Here is a 16,164-nt window from a genome sequence, read left to right on the forward strand (position 1 = left end):
AGCATTGTCCAAGATGGGCATTGGCCCTCTGGTTCCTGCTGTGTAAAGTCAGATGAGGATTCCAGCATATGGGCTCTTTTCAACAAGAGGGCTCTTTCCAGCAAAGCCACGCCTAGTTTCTGTGTTTTGAAAATAATGAATGTAAAACCACAAGAAAAAAATTATATCCTTCAAATCAATAAGAACCAAACAGATTTTTTTCCTCCCACCGGGTAATAGCCAACTAGTTAGGAAGCTCAGCATCTGGCTTCTGATTTGAAGTGTAAAACTGATTGACTTGCTGTTAAAATTAGATGTGAAGAGGGGAAGGCAGATAGATACTCCATAATCATTTTGAACTGAGCTATTGAAGGTTAGAAAACAAAAAAATTTTTAAATGTGTCTTTGCCTAATTAAAAACAAACTCTGGGAACAAAATCGAATCAGGTAGCTTATTTACAGAGAAAAAACCCCATCTCTTACTGTCTGTGATAAAATGCATCAATATCTTCGATCTTTAATGCCAAATAAGTGTGTTTGGTATTTTTCTGTGGAATATGTATTCATATAATTTATATCTTGTGCTTTTCACTCTCTCATATCTACAACATTAGGAGGGCTTCACTGGAGTTTCTAACAGGTACCGTCTAATGTTCATAGACATAGAATCTTAGTATGCAGTGTGTTCTATAGTTCCACTTTCTTTTTTTTTAATTTTTTTTAATGTTTATTTATTTTTGAGACAGAGAGAGACAAAGCATGAATGGGGGAGGGGCAGAGAGAGAGGGAGACACAGAATCTGAAACAGGCTCCAGGGTCTGAGCCATCAGCCCAGAGCCCCACACAGGGCTCGAACTCACGGACCGTGAGATCGTGACCTGAGCCGAAGTCGGACGCTTAACCGACTGAGCCACCCAGGCGCCCCTATAGTTCCACTTTCAAACTTTCTCCGCGTGTGTGCAATCAAAGGCAATATTATTAAGTCTCCTCCTATGATCTGTAGCAATAGGAATTCATATAAGGATTTATGATTCCCTTCCCTGTGATTCAATTTAACAGATGTCAGAATTACTCATATTGGAGTTTCTCCATACCTAAGAGTTTATTCTTATTTCTTCTTCTTAATGTAGCGTTTAAAAAAAAATCTCAATTTCCTTTTTTTCAACTGCCCCATAACTATGTTTTACAAATGGATCAAGTAAAAAAATACTTAGCTTTCTAATTTTTCTTATTCAAGAATACTGGTGGGGTCTTTCCCAAGATTGTTTTAGCACAAAATGGGTTCCCCCTCTATTTTGTTCTTCCTGTAATGAACAGACTACAGAAAGCAAAGATTACAGATTTGGAGTCAGAATGGACCTAAGTGGGAGGTCTGTACCGGTGAAACATATGAACAGGTCATGTAAATTCTCTTAGTGTAAATTTCTTCACCCATAAAATACATGGAATTGGGGGATTTTTTCCTCTTAGAGTGTGGTGAAGGGTCAGGCTTTTGGTTAGACACCGGACAGTGCTCATTCAACAAACATCCCCTAAGTCAGTAATGGGAGACCTCATAAGTCCCATGCACTAAGAAGAGAAACAGCATTTTTAGCTGGGGAAATGCCTTTGAATGCTAAGCCTGAAAAATGAAAACTAGAGAATTTTTATTTATTGGTGAGATTTTGATAATTCATCATCCTTTATTTATTGAAAATTTATTTTTTTTTAATTTTTTTATTTATTTTTGTGACAGAGAGAGACAGAGCATGAGCAGGGGAGGGTCAGAGAGAGAGGGAGACACCGAATCCGAAGCAGGCTCCGGGCTCTGAGGTGTCAGCACAGAGCCCGACGCAAGGCTCGAACTCACAGACTGTGAGATCGTGACCTGAGCCAAAGTCGGATGCCCAACCAATTGAGCCACCCAGGTGCCCCTATTTATTGAAAATTTAAAGAATGAGTGGTTTTGACCAGCTATAAGTGAACACATATAACTTCATAGCAGTATCGCAGTTTCTCAACCAAAAGGCTGGCTCTAAAGTGTCTCTGTCTCTTTAAGATGGGTGTGCTATGCAAAAGCCATAGCTTCTGCCCTTCCTCTCTTTACTGACTCCTCTCCTGCTCTCCTCTGTGCAAGCTGCAAAGAAAGATTCCAATGGACTATACAATACGACGCTGCCTGTGAACAAGACTGGAGCTTACTATTACTATTTTCCTGTTAGGAAAACAAAGTAGAGACCGGCCACCCAGTCATGCAATCAAAGGCAATGAGTAAGTGGAAAGTGATCAATACTAGAGCTCTGTACATGCCTGTCTTGAAAGACTTGCACTCGGTCAGGGTTTCCCCTGTAATAAACGTTTAAGAAGACGCCATATGCAAGGTACCTGGGTGGCTCAGTCAGTTAAGTGTTTGACTCCTGATCTCGGCTCAGGTTTTGATCTCATGGTTCGTGAGATCGAGTCCCATGTCAGCCTCTGCATTGGGATTCTGTCTCTCTGCCCCTCTCTATTTGGCACTCTATCTCTCTCAAAATAAATAAATGAACATTAAAAAAAGGAAGATGTCATATTCTCATTACTGTAACTTATTCAGGCACTGAAATCCTTCTGTATCTCCAATGTACAAACAAGTGTCATTCTATAAGTTTATTGGTAAATCGGTCGTTTGGACCACAGAAACATACTCTCTCACGGAAACAGTGTCACAACAGCCACTGGTGATGGAAAATAGATCGTGAACATTTGTGAAACGCACCAAAACAGTGTTTGTTTGTTTGTTTGTTTAAGCTTCACTGTTCTTTTGTCAAGTGCTGCTGCCAGTACGATCTCCCTCTTGGCAGTCTGGGGTGCAGTTATTTCTTCCCTCCCTGACCCTGATGGGAACTCTTGGGGGAGAGGAGGATTAATTCTCTGTAGCCCATAAGAGGAAATGGCTCTAGAAGACAGTCAATTCCCAGGTGGTCTAACTCCAGAACCAAAGGGTTGTTGACTACCTGGGAGTGGTTGTCCCGATTTCGGGTTTAGATTTCCAAACTTTTCAGTTTAGACAAAATTCTCTGAAACTCAGGTGGAGACTATCTCTACATGTATCCTTTACCTCTACGCACATTATCTGATTCTGTGTGTTTTTCTTTGATCAAAGCCCATTTTAACATACTAAAGGAATTGTATGGTATAAATTCACTAAGCACAAAAGGTTTGACCCCAAATGGAGTCCCCTAATTATTCAAATCAATTCTTTTAGTTTGAACTTTTCAGTAATCACCAGGTTGCTTTGCCTTGGAATAATGATCTGGTTGACTGCCCTTGTGAAGGGTCCCTTCTCTTTTAGTTGTAATTTCTAATTACCCATAACTCACAATGAAGACAGGTATCATCAGTCTAATTAGTAAATTAGACTCTCATGCAATGGAGTTATTGGGGATGGTACAGATGGCTTTAAATTAAAAACATTTTCTATTTCTTTTGTATGAGCAATTTTTAGATTCATTTCTAAAATATTATTAAAATGATTTTCAACATGATTTTATATGATTTTAATTCAAGCACAGTATCTTTGAAGATCTCCTTTGAACCTCTTTACTTTTATTTAACGACAAGAGCATTTATGGTATTTTTATAAAACAGGCAGATTTCTTTAGCAACAATGAGGCATTTGTAGAACCTTTAACATTTTTTTTTTTTGTCCATGGCTATAAGATTACTAGTTAAAATCTACTGGATGGTATCACAACGACCTGGACAAGTGAACACAAACAATATCAAATACACCAGTTTTGTCAGGGGTATTGTATTAGTGTGGGGCAATAAGGAATGAAAAGTTGTACTCGGGTGAAATTTTGGTGCCTTGCTACTGTGAATATTGAATTTAGCAGTTTTCCAAAAGTATTTTCCTCTTTTTCTAGAGATTTCACATATGTTTCATAAACTTACCTGGAGAGTATATCATTCACTTGGATATTTAGTGTTAGAGGTAGCAACTAAACACTAAAAAATAACCTTCAATGATTAGCACAGTGAAAAATCGAGTACATGAGTACTTGTTGCTGCCTGGCCACATGCCTTTGGGTGAGTCACTCTACCCTATTTAACCTCATTTTCCTCAGCTATAAGGTGAAGGAAATGTACCCAGTTGATCTTAAATATTCCTTCTAGGTCTATGATTCAATGATTTCCCCTGTGAAGTTTTACTTGTAGAGTAGATCTAACCCTGTTGAGTACCCAGTTTTTGTTGTTTTTTTTTTTCCTCAAAAGCTTCCTGATGGTTGATATTTTGGTGTTTCTTTGGGCTGTGTGTCATTTTTGAAAGCAAGAGTCAAATCAAAATAAAGCTAACACATATCAAAGATTTAGTCAAAAAGCGAACTCCACGGTATTTTCTTTGGTCAATACAGCATCTGTCTAATCTCCTGCAGTTCACTGTCTACAAGACTGTTACTGGTGTCAAAATAATGACTTTGAAGCACTGTAAGTTCATCAAAGATTTAAGTCTGTTCAGTAAGTTATGCTTATTATGTCAGAAAAATATGGTAACAGAGTTGAGACAGCTTTCTAGTCTACTTCTGAGGAATTGTTCCCAAGGGGACAGTCCAGTGACTATTAGCATTATAGTGTGTGGTCAGTGTGTCCCAGGCGGAAGACCCACCAAAGGCCAAGCAAACAGCTGCCCTGTCTCAGCAGCTCACTGAAGCACAGCTACTTGTCCAGCTCCTTCCATATCCTTTGAATTCCCTAATTTACATCCCAAGGGGGGAGAAAGAGAGGCAAGAAGACACTATTTATCTGGCAATAAGGATTTCTATATTTAATTACATACCCATGGAGATGAAATGCCTTTGATGTGTATACTTTTTTGTTGGCATAATAATAGAGCATGACTTTAAGATCATATAGAATATGGGGGGTACCTGGGTGGCTCAGTCGGTTAAACGTCTGACTTTGGCTCAGGTCGTGATCTCACTATTCATGAGTTTGAGCCCCGCATCAGGCCCTGTGCTGACAGCTCAGGGCCTGGAGGCTGCTTCAGATTCTGTGTCTCCTTCTCTCTTGGCCCCTCCCTTGCTCACACTCTGTCTCTCTCTCTCTCTCTCAAAAATAAACATAAAAAAATTAAAAAAATCATATAGAATATGGGAATATGTCCTAGTTGTTATGAGTTCTGAAATGTAATAGAATATAAATACACAATAGCATAAATATCTTCCTTTTCCTCATAACAAAATATACTGACTACAACTCTCAGTATTCTGGATAGTTTTGAGGTTACATCAGAGTGACAGGGAGTACTTCACAATTAGGGAATATAAGATATTCTTCTATTTTTTTTAATCCACTTGGCATATGTCATGCACATATTTTAACCCAAAGTAACAATGTTCAGAATAACATAGCAGGGCCTCTAGAGACTCTTTATACTGTGTTTACACGAGAGAAATACAGGCATATCTCAGGGATTTCGGAGTTTGGGTTCCAAACCACCCCACAAAACAGGAAAATCACAGTAAAGCAAATCAAATAATTTTTTTGTTTCCCAGTGCATATAAAAATGTTATTTATACTACCCTGTAGCCTATTTAGTATGCAATAGAATTATGTCTAAAAACAATGTATATACATTAACTGAAAAATACTTTAGTGCTAAAAAGTGCTGACCCTTAGTGAGTCATTATTTTTTGGCTGGTGCAAGGTCTTGCCTTGATGCTGATGGCTGCTGACTGATCAGAGTGGTGGTTGCTGAAGGCTGGGGTGGCTGTGGCAATTTCTTTATTGTAAGACAACAGTGAAGTTTGCTGCATCAATTGATTCTTCTTTTCACAACCCATTTCACTGTACTGTGTGATACTGTTGGATAGTATTTTATCCACAGTAGAACTTCATTCAAAATTGGAGTCAGTCCTCTCAAACCCTGCTGCTGCTTTAGCAACTAAGTTTACATAATATTCTAAATGCTTTGTTGCCATTTCAACAATCTTCCCAGCATCTTCACCAGTAGCAGTTTCCACCTCAACCACTTTCTTTGCTCATCCATAGAAAAACTCCTATCTGTTCAAGTTTGATCATGAGATTGCAGCAATTCAGTCCCATCTTCAGCCTCCACGTCTACTTCTAGTTCTCTTGTTATTTTCACCACATGTGCAGTTACTTCCTCCACTTAAATCACGAACTCCTCGAAGTCATCCATGAGAGTTGGAAACTTCTTCCAAACTCTTGTTCATGTTGATATTTTGAACTCTTCCCATGAATCACAAATGTTCTTCATGGCATCTAGAAAGGTGAATCCTTTCCAGCAAGCTTTCAGTTTACTTTGGCCAAATCCATCAGAGGAATCACTGTCTATGACAACTATAGCCTTACAAAATGCATTTCTTACGTAATAAGGCTTGAAAATCAAAATTGCTCCTTGATCTATGGGCTGCAGAATGGATATTGTGTTAGCAGGCATGAAAACAGCATCAATCTCATTGTCCATCTCCATTGGAGCTCTTGGGTGACCAGGCACACTGTCAACAAGCAGCCATATTTTGGAAGAAATCTTTCTTTCTGAGCAGTAGTTCTCAACAATGGACTTAAAATATTTAGTAAACCATGTTGAAGGAAATGCACTATCATCCAGGCTTTGTTGTTCTACTTATAGAGCAAAGGCAGAACAGGTTTCATGTAATTCTTGAAAGCCTTAGGATTTTCAGAATGGTCAGTGAGCATTGGCTTCAGCTTAAAGTCTCCAGCTGCATTAACGCCTAACAACAGAGTCAGTCTGTCCTTTGAAGCTTTAAAGCCAGGCACTGACTTCTCTCTAGTTATGAAAATCTTAGATGGCATCTTCTTCCTGTAGAAGGCTATTTCATCCGCGCTAAAAATCTGTTGTTCAGTGTGGCCACCTTCATTAATGATCTGAGCGAGATCTTCTGGACAACTGGCTGCAACTTCTACATCAGCACTGGCTAGTTCACCTTGTACTCTTCTGTTAGTGGAGACGGCATCTTGCCTTAACCTCATGAGCCAACTTCTGCTAGCTTCCAACTTTACCTCTGCAGCTCCCTCACCTCTCCCAGCCTTCACAATACCGATGGGAGTTAGGGCCCTGATCTGGACCGGTCTTCTATCCGGACCACTAAAACTTTCTGGGAGTCAGCAATAAGGCTGTTTCTCTTTCTTATCATTTGTGTGTTCACTGGGTATCACTTTTAATTTTCTTCAAGAACTTTTTCTTTGCATCCACAAACTGTGTGATGCAGCCTAGCTTTCAGCTCATCTCGTCTCAGCTTTTACATGCCTTCCTTGCTAAACTCAATCATCTCTAGCTTTTGATTTGAAGTGAGAGACATGTGACTCTTTCACCTGAACACTTAGAGGCCATTGTAGGGTTATTAATTGGCCTAATTTCGATATCGTTGTGTCTCGGGGCGAGGGAGGCCCAAGGAGAGGAAGACAGATGGGGAGATGGCTGGTTGGTGCAGCAGTCAGAAGACACATGTATCTATGAAGTCCACCTTATACGGGCGGGGTTTGTGACATCCCCAAAACAATTACAATAATAACATCAAAGATCACTGATCACAGAGCATTACAATGAACATGATAATAATGAAAAAGTTAGAAATATTATGAGAATTACCAAAATGTGACACTGAGACACAACGTGAACAAATGGTGTTGGAAAAAATGGCATTGATAGACTAGCCTGGTGCAGGGCTACCACAAAGCTTCAGTGTGTGAAAACTGCAGTATCTGCAAAGCACAATAAAGTGAAGCACAATAAAAGGAGGTGTGCCTGTCTACAGATTTTAAGTCTCTCATTGAACTCCAGAAAATGGTCAATTTCTTTATTTTCTGGTTGACCACACTAAACCTGTCCCTTTTGATAGCATTCAAATATAGACATTTTGCATTATCTCTAGAACACAAAAAATTCAACCAAGGAAGCAGTTTGTGAAACCATATTCAATTACCTCTATTATGATTTCAACTGAGTTTTATCTCTGAATGTCCTATTTTCTATTCTTTATAATATGCAAGGCATCTGGAGTCATTCGGGAAATAGCTGGGGACACCAAACTTAAATATATAGACAAAATGTATTCCAGCTCATACAGAAAAAGAAAAGACAGAATTAAAATGTCACCCTTTTGCAACCCCTAATGAACAAATGGATTAAGCCATCAACAGCTGTTAAGATCACAAAAGGAGCTACAATCACCTATTTATGTGCCTTCTAATGAAAGAACACATCACTGCCTATAAAGTATTCTTGCCAAAAGGATTAAGTGAATTTGATCATGCCTTTAGATCTAACAACCCGTTTATAGGAAATAAAGGATTACAGAATATGTTAAATGGCACATCAGGGGAATAATCAGCAAAATTCAAACTAGGGGAAGTTCCCCAGGGCAAATGGTTTGCCTTCTTAAACAAATAAACTGAAAGGAAAAAGAAAAGAAATGCAAAGAGAATCCTAAAGATTAAGAGACATTTAAGGGGCGCCTGGGTGGCTCAGTTGGTTGAGCATTCCACTTCCGCTCAGGTCATGATCTCTTGGTTCGTGAGTTCGAGCCCCACATCGGGCTCTGTGCTGCCGGCTCGGAGCCTGGAGCCTGCTTTGGATTCTGTGTCTCCCTCTCTCTCTGCCCCTTTCCTGCTCATGCTCTGTCTCTCTCTGTGTCTCAAAAATGAATAAACGTTAAAAAAAATTTTTTTTTTTAAAAAGAGACATTTAAGAAATACAGTGTACCAACTAATCACACCAAAAGAATCTAAGATGAGTCCTGATTCTAAGATATAATTGACAAAATAAAAAGCAGCTTCTGTTGTCTGGGGACTGGTCTGATGCTCATAGCAAGGCCATCTTGTCCTCTGGTGGTAACCATCTCACAGAACATCAACACCCAGCAAGGTAACTCAGAGACCATAATGAAGTGTGACAAAAACAAGATCACTGTGAAACCAACAACATACCAAATATCCCCCTGGCTAAAATGGGGGGCTGCTACTTTTGACCAATTATATTTTTATGAAGTTGTGGAAAGAATTTGAGATTTCTTTCCACAAGAGATTCTTTGACTCCATGCAATCTCAGGAGAAGAGATTTGGACATCATTCATCACAGGTCTTTTGTGTTTGTTCAGGTTACCTTTTCAAGGATGTTTATATAGCAAAGAGATATGGAAGACAAGAGATCCTGTCTCTCCCAGAAACAAAGGGCAGGTTTATTTATAGGCTTGGAAATAGAGACAGTGTCTCTCTCTCTGCATGCTTGTTGCCCATTAGAAAAGATTTGAGTTCCCTAAGTTCAACATTCCTTCGCTATAATACGTCCCACTGCTCTTGCATCTGTGCCATCAACCTTGTCCCTGGGTGACTTGGGGACAAGGGGAACTGACGCAGGCACCCCGATCATCATGTGGCTTCCTGTGCTGTCGGTACTAAAGTTCATTATCTCTGACCCAGGAATCCAGTGTCCCCTACCTCCATAAGACAGTGGGCAGGCCAACTTGATAACTTGTAGGTAGAGTAAAATCCCGGATTCTTTGCAGTTCTGTACAGGGAGGAGGGAAGGCCACTGATGAAGAGTTCTTAAACATTCCACGGGAGTTTTGGGGTTTTCTGATTAGGGTATGGAGAAAAATCTAGGGAAAGTAGATGGTGCTAAGTACACATGCCAGACTATCCACTTCTGTACCACTTGGGGAATATGAACACTGACTGGATATTAAGTGACATTAAGAGATTATTAATTTTTTTTTAAGTAGGCTCTATGCCCAACATGGGGCTTGAACTCATGAGCCTGAGATCTGGGGTCTAATGCTCTATGGATTGAGCCAGCCAGGAGCCCCCAGACTCTCCACTTCTTGCCGTCCCACAGCCTAGCTCTGCTCAGCTGAGCTCCACACTCCTCCCCGCCAACTTTCCTGTTATTTTTTTTCCTCCAGTTGAATCCTTGCAGTATCTGAAAATATCACTGTCTTCACACAAAATTTCACAGTGAAAACTAGTGAGCTATGTTTACCTGGAGAATTCTGATACTTTTCAGTGAGCTGCTCTTAGAACCCTGTGTTAAAACATAGACAATAGGGTTGGGATACACTTCAGGGTGGGGTTTTCTCTTGGCAAATCAGGAAAGCCTGGATACTTGACAAATTCCTTGGGATCCCCTCTTTCTCAATCTTTCTCTCTCTCTTTTTCATGATTTGCTTAAAGAACACTTGAATTTTGTATTTTCAGAATAGCTTTAAATGTGCAACACGTTCAGACTAACACAAAAGAAATAAAATGCCACAACACCTATTCATTCCCCCACTGCGTGGCCCCTTATTGAGTAGTGCACAGGCACAGATCTAGTGCCCAGCGTCCTGCAGGGAAAGCTTCCTTCTTCTCCATGTTTAGGATTGTAAATGAGTTTAAAATCTCCTGTGAAATGCTCTTATATCAAAGATTGTTTGTATACCTTATGAGTCAAAACCCCAAAAGTGAAAAAAAAAAATATAGATGCCGCCATACATAAAAGGATTAAGTACTTTTTCAGAAAAAGTACTTTTTTAGAAAAAAACTGTGTGTGTGAGAGAGAGAAAGAGAGACAAGAGATAGCTATCACCAGATAAAATATTTATTTTATTTGTCATCTTTTATATTTAGAGTATATACTTTAGAATGATTTCACAAGGGCGTAAATAATTGATGACTTCATATAAAATATTTTGGCATTTTGGTAATAGACTAGAAACTGCCTATACAAATGTATACATATACAAATACCTACACAAATGTAGAGTATCTGTGATACAGCTTTTACTTCAGTTCACTTATCACAAATTGAATTTGTACATTCATTACTTATGCCAGTTTTGAGAAGGTAATGTATATTTAGCTACAACAGAAATATTTGCATTCTATTTTTCCTTTTCCGCAGTATTTTCTTAAGGTCTATTTAAAAACTATTTTGTCAGATGTTGCAAATATTTCTCAATAATTCATGTTTACATTATATGATATTTTTCTAAGAATTTGATGTTTTTCAAAAGTCATGGTAAAAGACTCTTGTGAATGAAAGTGACAAAATCTGAATATAATTTATAGTTTGTGACTATTCTGTTTACATGAACATAGAGTGAAAACTTTGTATTTTCTGTAAGTCAAGCTATACAAAATTTACTGGATTAACATATTATTTTCTTTATATGATTTCTTCGGGTGCTGTAACTTCTGCTTCAAAGAAGAAAAAAGGTATAAATAAAAACTGGTTAAAACTCAGAGGTCTTTTCTATGTAGTACTATTGCTGAGTATTTTTAACTCACTGCAAATTGATCCATTTCAATACAATGGAAACACCTCTGCTTTTTAATAATTCAGTAGTTTTACTAGGCTTTAAATACTCTATCTATTGCAAAGAACTTGCCATGTAGTTTACAAGTTTGTATTTGCACCAAACTACCTGATAATTCAGTCTAAATGCTCAAATGTAAAAATCTTGCCATCAGCAATATAAACAGTTACTGGTTCCATATTATACTATTTGACCCAGAAAATATTTAAGAATTTTCCTGAAGATGGTGTTAAGCTTTAGTTTAATTGTAGAATAATTAAATACTTAATTGTTTAATTAAAAAATAGTTTAATTGTAGAAAAAATCACATATGATGTAATCTTTTAGGTTAAAAAAATTTTTAAAAACCTCATATAAATCACATTTGAATAATCAATGTTAACATAGGAGAGCAAATCTCTAGGTGATCTAGATGAACTTAGAGATTTTCAGGTTTTTTAAAAAAATTGCATTAAAATACACAGAACGTAAAATTTACCATCTTAACTCTTTTCAAGTGTGCAGCTCAGTCAGTAGGGTTAAATACATCCACATTGTTGTACAGTCTCCAGACTTTTTGACCTTGCAAACTAAAACTCTATACTCATTAAATAACCACCCCTTTGCCTCTCCCAGCACTTGGAAAACCACCATTCTGCTTTCTGTTTCCATGAGTTTGACAACTCTAGATAGCTCGCACTGTGGAATTATGACAATTTGTCTTTTTATCGCTGGCTTATTTTACTCAGCATAATGTTCTCAGAGTTTACCCATGTCTTAGCCTATGTTAGAATTTCTTTGGTTTTTAGGGCTGAATATTCCGCTGTATGTATATAAACATCAACAGGACTATTAATATGGTGAAGTCACTGCTCCCAGTGAAAACGAATGCTGTGTGTGTCAGATCAGCGTGTTGCATTTTGTTTATCCCTTTATTTGTCAACAGGCATTTGAGTTGTTTACACCTTTCGGTTATTGTGCATTATGCTATTATGAACATAGGTATACAAATATCTCTTCAAGATCCTGGTTTCACTTCTTTTGGAAATACGCCCCCAAATGGAATTACTAGATCATACGGTAATCCTATTTAAAATTTTTTGAGATGCCACCATACTGGTTTCCATCACAGCCGCGCCATTTTTACAGTCCCATCAGCAGTGGATAGGGTGTCTATTCAGTTTTGAAGTCCTTATGATCCTTTTTGTCAAATGCATATTTAAACAAATCGCATTTTAGTGTAAAGTGGAGGAAAACTCTAGCACAGGTCCGAGAGCTACCTAGAAGTCTTGAAAGCTACAAAAACATTCCCCCACAGTGACTCTTTCAAATCTACTAAGTACCAAATATTCCATAAAGAAATAAAAGTCTGTGCACTGACAATGATGAATACTTTCAATATAGAAGATAACCCACTATCAAAGGAAGAAAGCATCATAGATACCAAAGTTTCAGGACTAAAATTGTACCTGGAAAGCCTCCAGACTTGCTTCATTTCCCCCACTGCAGAATGGATTCATCAAGACTACCGTATTTGAAAACATCCTACCTTCCAGTCTAAACTCTCCTTCTACTTATAGAATGAACATCTGATTTGCACAGGCCTGGGGCACTTCCTCTCTGCACCTCACCTCCTCCAGCTGCAGTTGTGTGGGCTGCAGGCTGCATCCGGTGACCCGCAGGCCACCACCTTCTCTCAGTCTCCCTTTTCCATTATCTATTGTATCAGGGAACTCAATGGCGCTTTGTATTTAATTGTCTTAGTTAATGAATCCTCTCATATTTACCAAATAAATCCTCAATATCTTATCTTCTGTTTCTTCCAAGAAAACTCATATCTTATTTTTCACTCATTCCTTTAATCTCTCAGGCTGTCACAAATGCACATTTTGTCAGAGAATTTGTCTTGAGATATGAGGCAACTACTTTAAAAAACATATTTAAGAAAAAAAACAATAAAAGAACGAGTATATTTATGCCTTTATCCTTATGGGTAAACGCTTCATTCATGCATTTCTCAATTTTCTAGCTACTTTAGCAATATCTTTACGTATTTTGCTGAATATAAGGTTATGTGATTTTAAAACTGATTGCTTTCATATTCCAACATTGATGCTGCTATTAATTATGGGTTTATTTGTACCTACACGCACATTCACAGCTTGGCTAAGTAGCCTTTTGTGAGCTGGTTTGATTCCTAATGACCATCTCTAAAAATTGGGACCAAGAGTAAATTTTTCCCATAAAGATAATTAATGATTTTCGGCAACTTGTTTTCCTAAGACAAAATTAGGATGATAAATGAAAACTCTGGACCTACACAATACAGGGTAACGTAAGCCACCTCAACAGGACTATTACTAAGGTGAAGTCACCGCTCCCAGTGAAACCGAATGCTGTGTGTATGAAATCAGCATGTTACATGGAATCCACCTCTGAATTGAAGGGATTCACAAATTGATTTAAGCAATTTTTAGAAAACTCAAAGTGATAAAAAACCAAAGTTGGGATGCCTGAGAAAGGGAGAAATTGATCTTTAGCAAGTGAACAAGAATACAATTCAGGTAGAACAACAACAACAAAAACCGAAAACCAAAAACCAAACAAAAACAAAACAAAGACAAATAAACAAGAATGCCATATACCAGCACAGATATCACATGGAAGCAATGAAATCTGTCCTTTTGAAAATACTTTCAATTTTGCATTTCTTCAGCAAAAAAATCCTAGTATGATTCACGTATACATTCTAAAGACACCTTGTTTTTCCTCAGTTTCCTTAGAAGCATCTACTGGAGTTACTGGGTGGGAATGTTTCATGGGTAGAATTACAGGGACCTCATAAGAGCACGTGTGCGAGTGATTGAATAATGTCACCAGTAACTGCCAAAACAGCCATAAAACCTGTGGGGTTTGGCTTGACTTCACAATAAATAAAGACAAATTGGAAAAATTCCTCTAAACTATTCCTTAGTGTGAGAAAAATGTTATGTCAAAATTTCAATTTAGATGAGACCAGAACTAAATTAAATACCTGGGAATTGGTCCTGTTCCCAAGGCTACCGAAACTCCAAGTTTCTGACAATATTCTTGTACTGCAATACAGAAGGAGGCATGCCGGAAATGGGCTGTCTGCCCTTGTTGAGGAAAATTGACCTGCTTAAAGTTATGTCCTCTCAAGGAATTCTCCATTTCTTGATAATGCTATTACATAATAAAAAGGAAAGGGATCATATAAGATATTATGTTGATTTAAAGTTTAAAAAATAAAATATTGAGAGGATCAAAAAAAGTCTCATATTCTTGAATGAAAGAAACCAATAAAATAAGCAGTGAAATATGACAAAGTAATATATGGAACAGTAATAGTTATGTTTACATTAACTGAGTGCTTGTAATATCTATTCTAAAATATATTCATGTATTAGTTTATTAGATCCTCTGCACAGATGAGAAAAAAATATGCTTATTCACAAATGAGAAAAATGAAGGTCAGAAAAGTTTAAAAATATGCTGGTGCCTGCTGGCTCAATCAGAAGAGCATGTGACTCTTGATCTTGGGGTCATGAGTTTGAGCTCCACGTTGGGTGTTGGGTGTAGAGATTACGTAAATAGACAAACAAATTAAAAAAATTTTATTTTCCTGAGGTCATATAGTAAAATTGTGTCTGGAATATTGTAAGTACTCAATAAAATATTAGCAATTATGTGTCAGGAGAGAGAAAAAAAACTTGAACCCAAATGTATCCATCAGGAATCTTTTAAGTGTAAGGGAATTTGATATAGGGAATTTGATGCTTATAGTAGTATTATATAATTATTATAAAAAACCTGGAAAAATTATGAAAGTGGAAAGAAGGAGAAAAAAAGTCACTAAGAGTTTATGGCTCCAAATCAATCACTTCATAAACCAGAGAAAGACCAATACTGCATGGTATCACTTATATGTGGAATCTTAAAAAAGAAAAGTCAAATTCATAGAAACAGAGAGTAGAAAAGTGATGACCAGGGCCTGGGGGTAGAGAAAATAGGAGAGGTTCATAAAAGGGCACCCACTTGTCGTTATAAGATGAATGAGGTCTAAGGATCTAATAATATAAGACATGGTGACTATGGTCAATAACACTGTCTTGTATAATTGAAATGTGCCAAGAGTGTAGAACTTAAATGTTCTCACCCTTAAGCACCCAAAAAGGTAAATAGGTGAGGTGTCCCATCTGTGAGGTGTCCCATCTTTTCTTATCTGAACAAGAACATGGTTCTTGTAACTATCCCATCTTTCCCTGCATCCTAAGTTTTTGATCTTTCTACTGAGTCATTCCATCTTCAAGCAAAAATGTTGCAATCTCCTTTTCTTAAAGGCAAACCTTCTTTGATGCACACCCTCCTCCAGCCTCTGTCGGGTTCATGAATTCCCTTTTCCAGTCAGATTTGTGACTTGCTGCCTCCACTTCATCTCCTCTCTCTGTCTCTTGAATCCTTGCCTTTCATTCATTTATTCAACATGGTCTTTGGAATCAGTACAGGATAGCATTGTGCTAGACACAGTGGTCAGTTACTGTTGGAAACTGGAAAGACTTTTGTTTCAGAGGGATTCTTCTGCAAAGACATAGCTCTTGTTTAGACACAGAGTAAAAGGCATATGAGGTGAAAAGCATGGAGATAGGGGAGGGAAGGACAAAGGGAGCTATTACCAAGGAAATTATTTTGGAGTTCACTGACAGAGAAGAGAAAATGGGGTCTGAGGCAGACAGGTCTAATTGTGAGCACAAAGCACTTTTGTGGTCGCCTGCAGAGTTGATTCTGACTAAGATTCACACTTGGCTGATACATCCAGGAAAGCAGGAATCGTGAAGAAAGATACAGGTCCTGGAAAAATTCTGAAGTGGTGAAAACCCCTTGCTTGAGT

General features: G+C 37.9%; 1 protein-coding gene across 1 annotated transcript in view; it reads right to left on the minus strand.

The window, feature by feature from the left end:
* The window catches only part of GALNTL6 (polypeptide N-acetylgalactosaminyltransferase like 6), a 1,211,922-nt gene that overhangs the window by 228,204 nt on the left and 967,554 nt on the right, over positions 1–16,164 (minus strand). The gene's annotated exons all lie outside the window — the stretch shown is intronic.

The sequence above is a fragment of the Prionailurus bengalensis genome, chromosome B1 (genome assembly GCF_016509475.1).
Source record: "Prionailurus bengalensis isolate Pbe53 chromosome B1, Fcat_Pben_1.1_paternal_pri, whole genome shotgun sequence".
NCBI lineage: Eukaryota > Metazoa > Chordata > Mammalia > Carnivora > Felidae > Prionailurus > Prionailurus bengalensis.